The following is a 12,080-nucleotide window of genomic DNA, read 5'->3' as shown; positions in this document are numbered from 1 at the left end:
AAACACATAAATTTACATACAGATAAATTCACATTAACATGATTTATAAGTTACAGTGGTATATATACATTTGCCAACAGTGTGGTTAAGATTAAAGGCTCAAAGGACAAAGATGTTACTTTGTCCCACTTATACTTTGTTATAAGTTACCGTGGTATAGAAACATTTGCCAACAGTGAGGTTAAGATTATAGGCTCAAAGGACAATGATGTTCCTTTGTCCCACAAATAAGAACCTAGCCCTTATGAGGTACAGCAAGACCAAGAGGAGCCTGATTACTATAAAACCAGTAGAGATAAAGGCTTAGTGATCAGAGGAGTTACAATTGTATGAAACTTGAAAAAGAAAAGAGAGAAAAGCTCCTAGATAAGAGTAGGTGGGTGATGTGAGACTATTAGGATAAGTCTGGATTAGGACATGGGCATAGCCAATGTGACTTAAAGAATTCTTTAAGATTATTTTTGAATTGACAAAGTGAGGTAGTAAGTCTTAGGTTATTAGGAAGGGAATTCCAGACCTTTCCTATGGAATTGGAATAAAGAGCTTTGCCACCCGAATTATTAGGTTTAGTGGTTAGAACCAGTAAACTATTTGAAGATCGAAGGCAGCTAAGATTGGAGTAGGGAGTCAGAAGTTTATTCAGCAAAGGGGTTTAATCTGGTTCCTTAATTATTTTAAACGCTTCAGTGAGTTGGTTAAGTTTGAGAAGATTGGGTAGTTCTAGCCAGTCAAGTTTCCTTAGGTTAAGGCAGTGGTGAGTACAATAAGGTACTCCTGTTACAAATCTGGCAATATGATTATAGGCAACAGAGAGTTTATTAATCTCTCTTTTGTTGAGGAAAGAAAGCACAGGAGAGGCATATAATAGGGTGGAGAGGAGGTGCGTGCGTGCAATGGTTAGTTTGGCATTAGGGGTTAGAAAGTTCTTAATTCTGTACATGGAACCGAGTTTCTTGTTTACTGTCTTTATGGTTTGACTAATATGCATATCAAATTTAAGCTTATTGTCAATAGTGACACCTAGTAGTTTGGTGTTGGTGACAGGCTCAATGATGGTACCATTAATGGATTGAACATAGAAGGTCCTATTATTAGAATGTAAAGGGTGTTGCCCTAGAGGAGAAACTGAGGTGGGAAAAAATAGTAGTAACTTAGTTTTTTTTTGGATTTAGGATGAGTTTCCGTTCTGTGAGCCATTTTTCAACTGTAGCAAAGCAGTGTTGGGTGACTACTTGTAGATCATGGCGAGAAACATCAGAGCAGATCAGGGTGGAGTCGTCTGCATATTGGATGCAGGTGGCTTTAGGGATGACTGAGTGAAGTTCATTTATGAATATGGAGAAGAGAAGGGGACCAAGTATGGAGCCCTGGGGAACTCCTATGGTGTTAGGTAGCAGGTGTGATACCTTGTTTTGCCACTGGACTGCTTGTTGCCTACCAGAAAGGTAAGCATTAAACCATCTGAGGGCTGGATTATCGAGGTGTAAGGTTTCAAGGGTGTGGAGCAATAGCTGGTGATTGACCATATCGAAGGCTTTTGACAAGTCAAGAAAGAGGGCGGAAGATATTTTTTTGTTATTATGGTTATTGTTGACTGAGTCAGTAAAAGAAAGGAGGGCGGTGGTTGTACTATGATGGGGTCTAAAACCGTGTTGAGATTTGGACAAAAGATTGTTTAGGGTGAGATAGTGTAAGAGTTGTTTGTGGACACATCTTTCCATAATTTTGGCTATTGGTGACAATATTGCTATAGGTCTATAGTTCGATGGTTCTGTGGAGGAGCCACCCTTATGAAGTGGAATGACGTAGGATATTTTCCAAATGTAGGGGATGGTGGCCTCTGTTATAATTCTGTTAATCAGGATTGAGATAGGATAGGCTATAACATCTGATGCTATTTGTAGGTATTCCACTGGGAGACGATCGGCCGATAGGGTGGTTGGTTTAAATTTATTCAGTAGGGTTCTAATGTAAGAGGTGGATATTGGTTGTAGGTTAAAGAAGGGTAGAGATTTGTCAGTAACATTAGTTGGGGGGGGAGAAGAAGGAGTTAGTTGATTGGCTAGAAACTGGATGGTCTCGGTAAAAAAGGAGTTAAAGGTATTGGCTACATCTTCAGGATTTTTACCAATAAGTGTCTCAGGGGTAGGGGTAGTTGATTTCCCAGAATGGAGGAGATTATTTAAACCTGCCCAGAACTTCTTAGGATTATTCTGATGTTTATCCTGGAGGTGACAGAAATAGTTCTTTTTGTCCCGGGTAATGTCAGTTTTCGTAGCATTTCTAAGCTGCTGGAATTTGATGCGATCTAGAGGTGCTTTAGTAGCTCGCCATTTATCCCAAGCCTGATCTCTAAGTTTAATTTTTGATTTGGTTTCTCCAGTTAGCCAAGGTGCTGTCCGTACCTTGGATCTGATTAGTCGGTTAGGTGCATGGGAGTCCAGTATGTTTAGGAATGTGTCATTAAAGTATGTCACACTCTCATCTAGGGGTAGAGTTTTTAGCTTGGACCAGTTACAGGATTTGAGTTCTGCTAGGAATTGTGCTGGGACAAATTTCTTCTTATTTCTAACAAGTCTATGTATGGGAAGGTTTGTACAGGTAAATTTATGTTTTATTATGAAAGTGACAAGGTGGTCACTAAGATCATTGGGGAGGGTCCCAGTGGTATATTTATGTGTGTCATTATTGGTAAGAATCCAGTCGATAGTGCTCTCTTTTTGTTGAGCATTTCCAACTCTTGTTGGAGAGATAATATTTTGGGAGAAACCATATAAGTTAATGGGCAAGGGATTAGTCTGAGCAGAGCACAGGGTCCAGTCAATGTTGAAATCCCCTAGTACAATGGTTTATTGAGGGTAGTTAGTGACTAACCAGTTTAGAGTTAGCTCCAAGGTTTCTAAGTTATTCCCAGGTGGGATGTAAATAACAATAAGATTGATACTTTTTTGGATATTTAGGCAGATCCTTAGGGCAATTAGCTCTACATTAGAGACCTTGGGAGGTTGTAATGGATTCATAATGATATTAAGTGTACTTCTATACATGACAGCTATACCACCACCCTTTTTTTTTATCCGATCAACCCTTAAAATATTGTACCCAGGTGGGAGAATCTCTTCATCCTTTGTGGTTGGTTTGAGCCATGTTTCAGATAGACACATAATGTCTGGAAGATGTGTGGCTAACATAGCATGTAAATTGTGAACCTTGTTGTTTATGCTTCTTAGATTAAGATGGAAGATGAGGAGGGAGTTAGTTGATCTTTGGGCTAATTTTGGAGTGACAGAGTCGAGGTTAGTGGTTGGGCCTGGGTTCGGGTGTATGTCGCCATCTTTAGTAATACATTTCTTCAGATGGTCTAAGAGTCTTAGGAGTTTGCATAGTATCTTTTGACCATGTTTTGTTGAGGTTGCCTTTGGGTATCGTTGGGTGAGATGTATACTTTTAGTACCTAGAGTTGTTATGGGGTAATAAGAAGGAGAGATCAGATTAGGGGGAGGATTTATGTGATTACATGTGTGACCCTTGGGGAAGTGAATTCCCAAGAGAGTTTGGTTTTCATACCTCGATAAATAATAAGGGATAATTATGAGTGGAACTATAAATGGGATGATAGGATTCATTACTTTACCCATGTTATTGAGAAAAGGATAACTAATGGGGTGGGAAGGACCTGGAGGTGGCTGCCTAGTATTGGTAAATAACTGGGATTGTGGGAGGAGATATTTTGGATTGAGGGGCAGCTGTAATTGGTTCAAAGCTGAGTGGGATGGGTTTGTTGACCTGATAAATGTAGAGATAGTGGGGGCGGGTGGGATATGGGGGCAGGGTAGGGTGCGGAGCGAGCCCGAGCAAAGCGAGGGTGAAGCGGAGCGGGGATACACCGACCAGGAGCTTTCAGGGTCTTAAAGGTCTACTGCATGTAAGTACAGAAGACCACTTTTGAAAACTGCTTATTCCTTATGCTTAGACCTGATTTTATGTAAAAGATGATAATTCAGGTGAAGTTTTGGACTAACTCACTGGCTTCACACTGATTTCAGGTTGAATAGCAAAGGGACTGGAGATATAGACTTTGTGTAGGCTGTCTAGAATTAGACTGCCAGCTTTGATTAAAAGTACTGTTCTGCTGCCTGCCCGAGGGAGCTTTCCTGAGGTAGAAATACAACAAGGGTATAGTTTTTACCCTATTTCCTTGGGAATATTTTGAATTGACACTAATAGCAGGAACCAGCCTGGGCATTTGCACCGTGGTAATAGTCCTCCAGAGTCAAAGCCTAGTACCTGGGAGCCACGCGGTTATTATTTAGGGGGGGTACCTAAGAAGAGATAAAGGAACAGACATTGATTTAGTGTAGCAATATTACCATGACCAAGAATAAGAACAACTATAATCAGTCTATCAGTTTCAAGTAGCTAAAGGTAATCTACTGATCACATCGTTCAGGGGAAAGGATAAACTATTAGGTGAAACTCAAACCACAAATTCACACACCCTCAATAAACTATTATAAAACAAGCAGATAAATCAGGAATAAATGGCGCCAGCAAGTCCTCCTTGAAAGAGCGTTAAATTAAAACTTAACTCGTGGTTAAACGCCAAGGGAGATTTAGCGTTGAGTTACTTTACCCCACTCCCAAAAGCTTTAACAGACTCGAAGTTCCTCTGACCTTAAACACAGTGCGCAGGCATATTATATAACCAAATATAGTCAAGTCAAACATGTGCTACTCATACAAGAATTTAATTTAGCATAAAAGGTATTCTGTTTTACAGTACCTATTAAGCCACAGTTAGATAACACAATAACAGTACAGGCAAAAAATCAGTATAATAAAAGAGACCCTGGATACCACATAGGTTCAAAACGTGCAAGTACTGTGATAAATAATTAGAAACAGCACATTACTGACTAGGTTCTTACAGACCTTGTGGAAGTAAACAGGACTTTTAGTATGTAGCGTATACAACTGAAAAGGGAGGTTACATCGCCAATAGGCTTCAATATACCAAAAGAAAAACAATATATCTATTAAGTCGGTCAGACTGGATTTGTGCTGTAGTAAAACGCTAACATTTAACTCGATCGCTTGATATGCCTCCTTTCAAGTTTGGTAACAGTCAAGCTGGACAAATACTTGATACACCTACAGTTGAGTCAACAACAGAGGTGATACAGAAGGAAAAAAACAAAATTTCTCAATTAATAGCGTACCTCGAGGCAGGAACAGGCGACCGAGCAGGAGAACACAACAGTACCCTTTTTTTTTTTCTTTTAAAAATGGCGGAAACTAGTAGGGACTAAGAAAACTCACTTACATCAGAGGAAATGTAGAGAGGGTGTTAGCACCAAAACACCGACCAGGAGCTTTCAGGGTCTTAAAGGTCTACTGCATGTAAGTACAGAAGACCGCTTTTGAAAACTGCTTATTCCTTATGCTTAGACCAAATTTTATGTAAAAGATGATAATTCAGGTGAAGTTTTGGACTAACTCACTGGCTTCACACTGATTTCAGGTTGAATAGCAAAGGGACTGGAGATATAGACTTTGTGTAGGCTGTCTAGAATTAGACTGCCAGCTTTGATTAAAAGTACTGTTCTGCTGCCTGCCCGAGGGAGCTTTCCTGAGGTAGAAATACAACAATATCTTTATTTATGAGGTCCATGATGATCCTTTCCATAGCTTTGCAGACCAAGCTAGTCAGGCTTATGGTGCGATAGTTTCCAGGATCTGTTGAGGCACCACCTTTGTAGAGAGGGACCACTGTTGCAGTACGCCACTCTTTGGGTACATATCCTGTAGTAAGGCTGAGATTGAACAGTAGTTTTATGCTTGGGTTTAGTTCTTCTTGGAGTTCATGTAGGACACAGCCCGTGACACCGTCTGGTCCCAATGATGTTGTGTTTGTTGCATTGGAAAGGGTGGCTCTTACCTGAGCATCTGAGATGTCAGGGGGGCAGCACTCTGCTGGGATAGATATTTGCCCTTTTGGTGGGGAAGGGGGGGAGAAGTTTCCGCTGAACCTGTGAGCTAGGATGTTGGTAATGTCTGTGGGGTTGGTGCATTTTTTGTCATTTTGGACTAATTCTGAGCATATCTGTGAATTCCCACCCAGGTTCCTAACATAATTCAAGAAAGCCTTGTGATTATCCTTAGTGTCCTGTGCAATTTGTCTCTCGAAGCTGGCCTTAGACGATTTTATGAGTGCCCGTAGTTTATTGATAATACTGATCAATGATGCCTTCCCTTTTTGGGATTTTGCTCTATCGTGTAGTAGCTTCCTCCTTCTATTGTATAGTTTGTTTATGGCTGGGGTCCACCAGACAGGATGCCTAACTTTGGAGGATTGGGTCTTGGTTTTATTTGGGATTGCATTATCCATGCATTCCTGAAGGTGTTCATAGAATGCGTTTATAAAGGATTCTGCGGTCTGGGCCATATTTTCCACAGGCCCAGGGGCTTTGAAGGATTCCACCTCGGTTTTGAGGAGTGTGAAATTTGCTTTAGAGAAGTTTTTCACTGTAGTTTTCTGGGCAGGGGCTTGGGTCGGGATGTGAATATCTAGTGAGATTAGTTTATGGTCTGATCTTACCAGTGAGGGATACACTTCAGGACTGGAACATTGAGTCCACTTGTTGGTGATGATCAGGTCCAGTATGTTTTCCCCTCTTGTGGGAGTGGCAACAAGTTGTTCCATAGCATTTGAGTTTATAAATTCTAGGAACCTTCGGGCTAGGGTGTTGGAGCTAGAGTAATACTCCCAGTCTATGTTAGAGTAGTTGAAGTCGCCCAATATAATGATGTTTGGAGAGACCTTCATATTTTCCAGTGTTCTCAGGAAGGTCGAGTAAGGTTCCTGGGTTTGGGAGGGTGGTCTGTAGCAGGCTATAAACTGGAAGGCAGTTTTACCCACTGTTAGTTGCACATGGATAGTCTCTGATGCTTCGTGCTGTGCCACCAACCTGGAGGTGTGGGCATCTTTGACGAATATTGATACTCCCCCTCCTTTTGTGGTTCGGTCCAAGTATTGGGGCCGAAAAACATGGTATGAGTTATAACCTGGTAGTGCTGGGGTGCTCTTGGGAGCCTTGAACCAGGTTTCTGTTACTGCACAGATATCGATGTTCTCCATGCTAAGGAGAGTTTCGAGTGCGTGCATCTTGAGGTTTAGACTTCTGACGTTGAGTAGCATTACTCTTAGTTTCTTATTCCTTGTGATACCTATGAAGGTGGGTTTGTCTTTTGAGCCTTGCCTAAAAAAGGCACTATAAGGGTGGCAAGAGCCTTTGCCAATATCCGAAAGCCCAGGGGTGACAGGTGCAAGCCATCCCTAGCGGAGCATCGTGGCTTGTCGAGCATGTCATCCCAGGCAGACAGGCATTGGATCCCCTTTGAATGACACCAATACTTAAGCCAATTGTTGAAATTGATCATCTTGTCTTCATATTGTGGCATCATTCTTGCTGAGGGTAAGATGCTACTCAAGGTCAGGGTCATACCGGCCTGGGCTACATGCTCAGAGAGCTCCTCTATGTCTCTTTTCATGCAGTCCAGGGAGGTACATCTCAGGTCATTCACACCAGCATGTACAATGACTGAGTCATATTTGTACTTTCCTTAGAGTGACCTGAATGCTTGTGTTATGTGGCGGATCCTAGCGCCCGACAGGCAGCCCACCATGACCTTCTCCTTGCTCAGCCTGGTGAGCAGGACGTCAGTGTGCCTGACGATAGAGTCACCTATTACAAGTGTATCAGGTGTGTTGTTTAGCCTTAAGGGCTGTGACTGTTCGGCACACTGGCTTTATGAGCTATGTGTTGCATGTGTTTTGTTTTGGGGTAGCGGTTGCTTGGATGTCTGCTTTGGAGGTCTCTGCTGCTTAGGCAGATTTTTATTTAGAGCCTCTGAGTATGTTTTTGTGTGTTTATCTGTTTAGTTTGCTGTCGTGGTAGGTCTATGTGAGACTGGAATTGTAGTGAGTGTGGTTTCCTTCTCTTCCTGACTGGATACGCCAGTACTGAGTTGAGAGAGCTTAGCCTCCAGTTTGGCTATATGGTTGCATCTCTCACATGTGTTGGAATTTGTTGGGAGGAGGAGAGGGTTGTCTGCGTACATGAGGCAGTTGTAACATTGCTACAAGATTCCCAGATTCACCAGCTGGACCAGAGAGGAGATTGACAACTGACCTTTGGACATGCTAGAATAGTATTGGGAATTCCTTTATAATTGAAAAAAAGGGCCAATGGGGAACAAAGTACTCAAGTGGAGTTTGTGAGGGTGTAGTGCTTTTTATTTTTTAGTGCTGACTTATATAATTGCTTTAGTGAGCAAGTGCCAGGCTTTAGAGTGGGAACAGGGTGTTTATTATGAGAACTAGATCAGTTCTAAGGGAAAAAGTGAAGAGCAGACTTTGTGGAGCCGAGAATGGTTTAAACCCAATTAAGCGGTGCTGCCCCATGCTGCGCTATGCGCAAAATCACACAAAGCTGCGCTAAAGCGGGTTTTATACAGGGGGACTTGAAAGAGCTAGAAATTGGCCCAAAACAGCCAATAGACTACCAGATTCTTGTGCTGGGAACACTCCTCCAGGGATAGATAGGCTGCTCCAAGCTCCCCACTGCCACTAGTGAACAAAGAAGCCTCCCTTTGTCCAAGAAAGGAAATGGGCAACAGGAACTTTCCAAAAGTTCAGAATACAGCAAAGCCTGTATTTGGACTACTCTAGGTTAGGAAAGACGGGAAACAAGGAAAATTATTTTTTCTTTTTTGCAACAAACAGCAGGAAAATGCAATAAATATGTAACAAAGGCTAGTACACTTGAGTGTGTAGCCTCAAGAGGTAAATGCAACAAACAGGACAAACTTTAAAAGTGCAGGTGCAAAAACAACTTTAAACAGTTTAAAACAGTTCAAGAAGCAGAAATACTTGCAGTTTAGCTAGATCGAACAGTCGCCCAGGTAATAGCAGGAAAAAAAAACACTTTTATCAGGTTAGCAGTCGCTCTTTTAGCCTCTCTGCTGCTAGCACCACTCTGCAGGACCACGAGGAGCTTGGCTGAGTAGTAACAAGTGCACAAACCGCGCCAAAACGGGTTTTATACAAGGGGACTTGAAAGAGATAGAAATTGGCCCAAAACGGCCAATAGACTACCAGATTCTTGTGCTGGGACCTTCTCACTCATTGTTTTAACTTATAGCAATATCATGTTGACATCACCTTTGCAAATAGATTTGCAAAGGATTTAACATCCACATAAAATAAATGTATTAATTGGCAGTCCTATCTAGACCCAAATACAATTGGAAGTTTAAAAGCAAATCACCCTGGTGTGCCACTGAGATAAATAAAATCTACAATTAGAGAAGAAAATTCATTAGAACATACAATGGATCTAAAGGCCACCAAGTCAAGAAAAATATTAGGATTTTGACTACGCATTTAAAAGGACTATTAGATCCACTAAGGCAGCTCATGAACTCAGGCTGGCATCCTTCTTTAGTTATGTTAAAAACTAAGAATTAATAATATTGACTAATGTACAGAACTCTTAGACAAAACTTACTCATATCAGGTGGACATTGCCTACAAACTGGCAAATAAATTTAGTTGAAATTCCACTCCTATCCAAAGCCCTGTGATACCCATGTCTTTCAAACATATAATCACTAAAGAACATGTACTGAAAGTGCTACTCACTATTAAGAACACTTCCTCCATGGGACCATATAGCATCAGATAACATGCCAGGCTCTTTGTTAAATAGCACAAATCATGCCCTAGTGGAGCCTCTCCAAAAGTTATTTAACATGAGCTTGGCTGTAGGCTGAGTACCAGAAGTATGACTTACAGCAATGATGATGTTACTCCATAAAAGTGGTTCCACTATTGACCCCAGAAACTATAGGCCCATCATCTTAACCAGTCTCATTTGTAAGGCCATGGAACACATTATAACAAGATATGATGAACACTGGCATTAAAAATCACATCAGGCTAGATGCTTAGCAATTTTGGTTTGGTAAACTTCTTCAGAAAGGAAATTCAGGCTGTTGACAGCAGTTACACTATACATACAGCCTACCTTGATTTGGCCAAAGCATTTGACACCTTCCCATTTTACCATAATTAATAAACTTAAATATTTAAAAAAGTCTCCATGTCATTAGCTGGATAGCTAATTGGTTAAAAGGCAAATCCCCTTCAAAGTGTGGGTGACAAAGGCGGTCTCAGAGAACATAGAGGTGACCAGAGGTGTCCTGCATGGCTCCGTGCTGGGACCCCTTTTGTTCAGTATTTACTTCTCTGACTTACAGACTAAGAACCAAGACCAGTGGTTAACCAAGTCTGCTGATGAGTGCAAATAGGGAGTTATTGAATCCCTCTCTGACACAGAAACTACCAAATAGGAATCTGCCCTTATAAATTCTTGATGTATTGAAAATGTGGGTGTTGTTACACAGAAGAACTCAGTAAACAATGAAATGAAAAGAAAAAAATTCAAATGGCACACAGTAATCTTAATGTTTTTGCAAATTTATTTGCAGCTTTAGCATGAGAAGTTCAGCTGGGGATGAAATTAACTGCAAAACAACAATGCTTTAGGACATGACCGATATGTTTTAAGGACAGGTTAAAGTACCCAAACATCTCAAGCATCATATCTGGGAGAAGACTGATGCATTCAGAGAAAAATGTAAATATGACAAAAAAATATAAATATGACAAAACCATGCAAACTCCATACAAACAGTAAAGAAAGCTTAGAATAAAACATCAAACACAAGCTATGAAGGAGCAGCATTAACCACTGTGACTGATTTATTAAGAACTTCAGAAATGCACTTTATTTTGGCAGCATAATTTTCTAAGAATAATAGTACAACATTAGTTAGTAACATTGTGGAATACCAAATCTGTTTGGTCAAGGCATATATTAAATTAATTTTATTTTGTTCATTTGAGAAGTGGATGAATGTGTTGGCACAGGACATTTTTTACCACATCCTAAACAAGTGACACAAAAAATTACCTTTACAAAAAGAGGTCTAAATAGAAAATAAGTCACAGAATAACACGAGTGTACAACATTGTGCAATTTTTGCAGAAATGGTTATGTGCATTCGTAGACATATTTGCAAAGTACATGTTGTAAGTAGGGTCACCATAAATATAGTCTATATTTAATATTTATGAACATCATTAAAGTTTATAGCAAATAAAACCTTATGAAAAAAATAAGAATTAAACAAATATGTTAAAGTTACATAAAGCTTTTACATTTTGTCCTTTGTTCACTTGTTAAATTGAAAACGATGTGGATGTTAATGCTTACAGTGAATGGAACACAATCACTTTTATATGGGAAGTATTACCATCATCACTAATTGCCATCCTCGTAATAAAGATCCAAATTATTCAGGTTTTATTCTCCAGTAATATGATATAACACATTTGATAATTCTTACCAGAAGTGAAGGAGAGTTGATATCTATGTGCTGGAAGACTATATACTCAGATTTTGTAGTTGTAGTCTTATGCCAAGATCTGTGCAACTTTGCTTTAACGAAATAGGTTACATAGCCATATTGTCCTTTAAATGTGGGTACAAGTGGACTGAAAGAGAGAGATGAAATAAAAGATTACTTTCTATCATTGTAAGAGTAAAGTGTGAAGCAATATCAAACATGTATAATGTGAACAGAGGTTTCATTCTGATAAACACCACATAAAGACACATCAGAAAAGCACAGGATGATAGAGGTAAGTGGAATCCCAATAAAACAGTTGCATCTTTCTTGAGCAATTCCAAGCACCAATCAGTGCTACTGAGAATTTTGTTTTGCTGTCACACACTGATCTCTTGAAGCTGATGGCGGCCCTTTTTAATGACACAAAACTACTGCAGAAGTCCAGAAAACTTCCATCTAAACTTTTCTTTCATTATCTTTTCTTTTCACCAGAGCACAGCTATAATAGACTACATTGCTTTCTCTTAGAGGATTCTTTCTGTCATTCAGGCTTCCTGTATGTTGCATGCCCTTCTATGTATTCTGCAGTGGTTATCTTATTCCAA

The 12,080-nt window shown here is 40.2% G+C and overlaps 1 protein-coding gene across 1 annotated transcript in view; it reads right to left on the bottom strand.

The window, feature by feature from the left end:
- Positions 1 to 11,621, bottom strand: part of LOC122800805 (arrestin domain-containing protein 3-like) — a 537,540-nt gene extending 525,919 nt beyond the window's left edge. Inside the window, exon 1 of the mRNA XM_044070084.1 lies at positions 11,473 to 11,621. The gene's annotated coding sequence lies outside the window, so the exon portion shown is untranslated. The remainder of the gene's footprint in view (positions 1 to 11,472) is intronic.
- Between the last annotated feature and the right edge of the window lie 459 nt (positions 11,622 to 12,080).

The sequence above is a fragment of the Protopterus annectens genome, chromosome 4.part1, assembly GCF_019279795.1.
Source record: "Protopterus annectens isolate FY-2018-M chromosome 4.part1, PAN1.0, whole genome shotgun sequence".
Classification (NCBI taxonomy): domain Eukaryota; kingdom Metazoa; phylum Chordata; order Ceratodontiformes; family Protopteridae; genus Protopterus; species Protopterus annectens.
The sequence above is the reverse complement of the archived record's forward strand: the minus strand, read 5'-3'. Positions and strand labels throughout refer to the sequence as shown.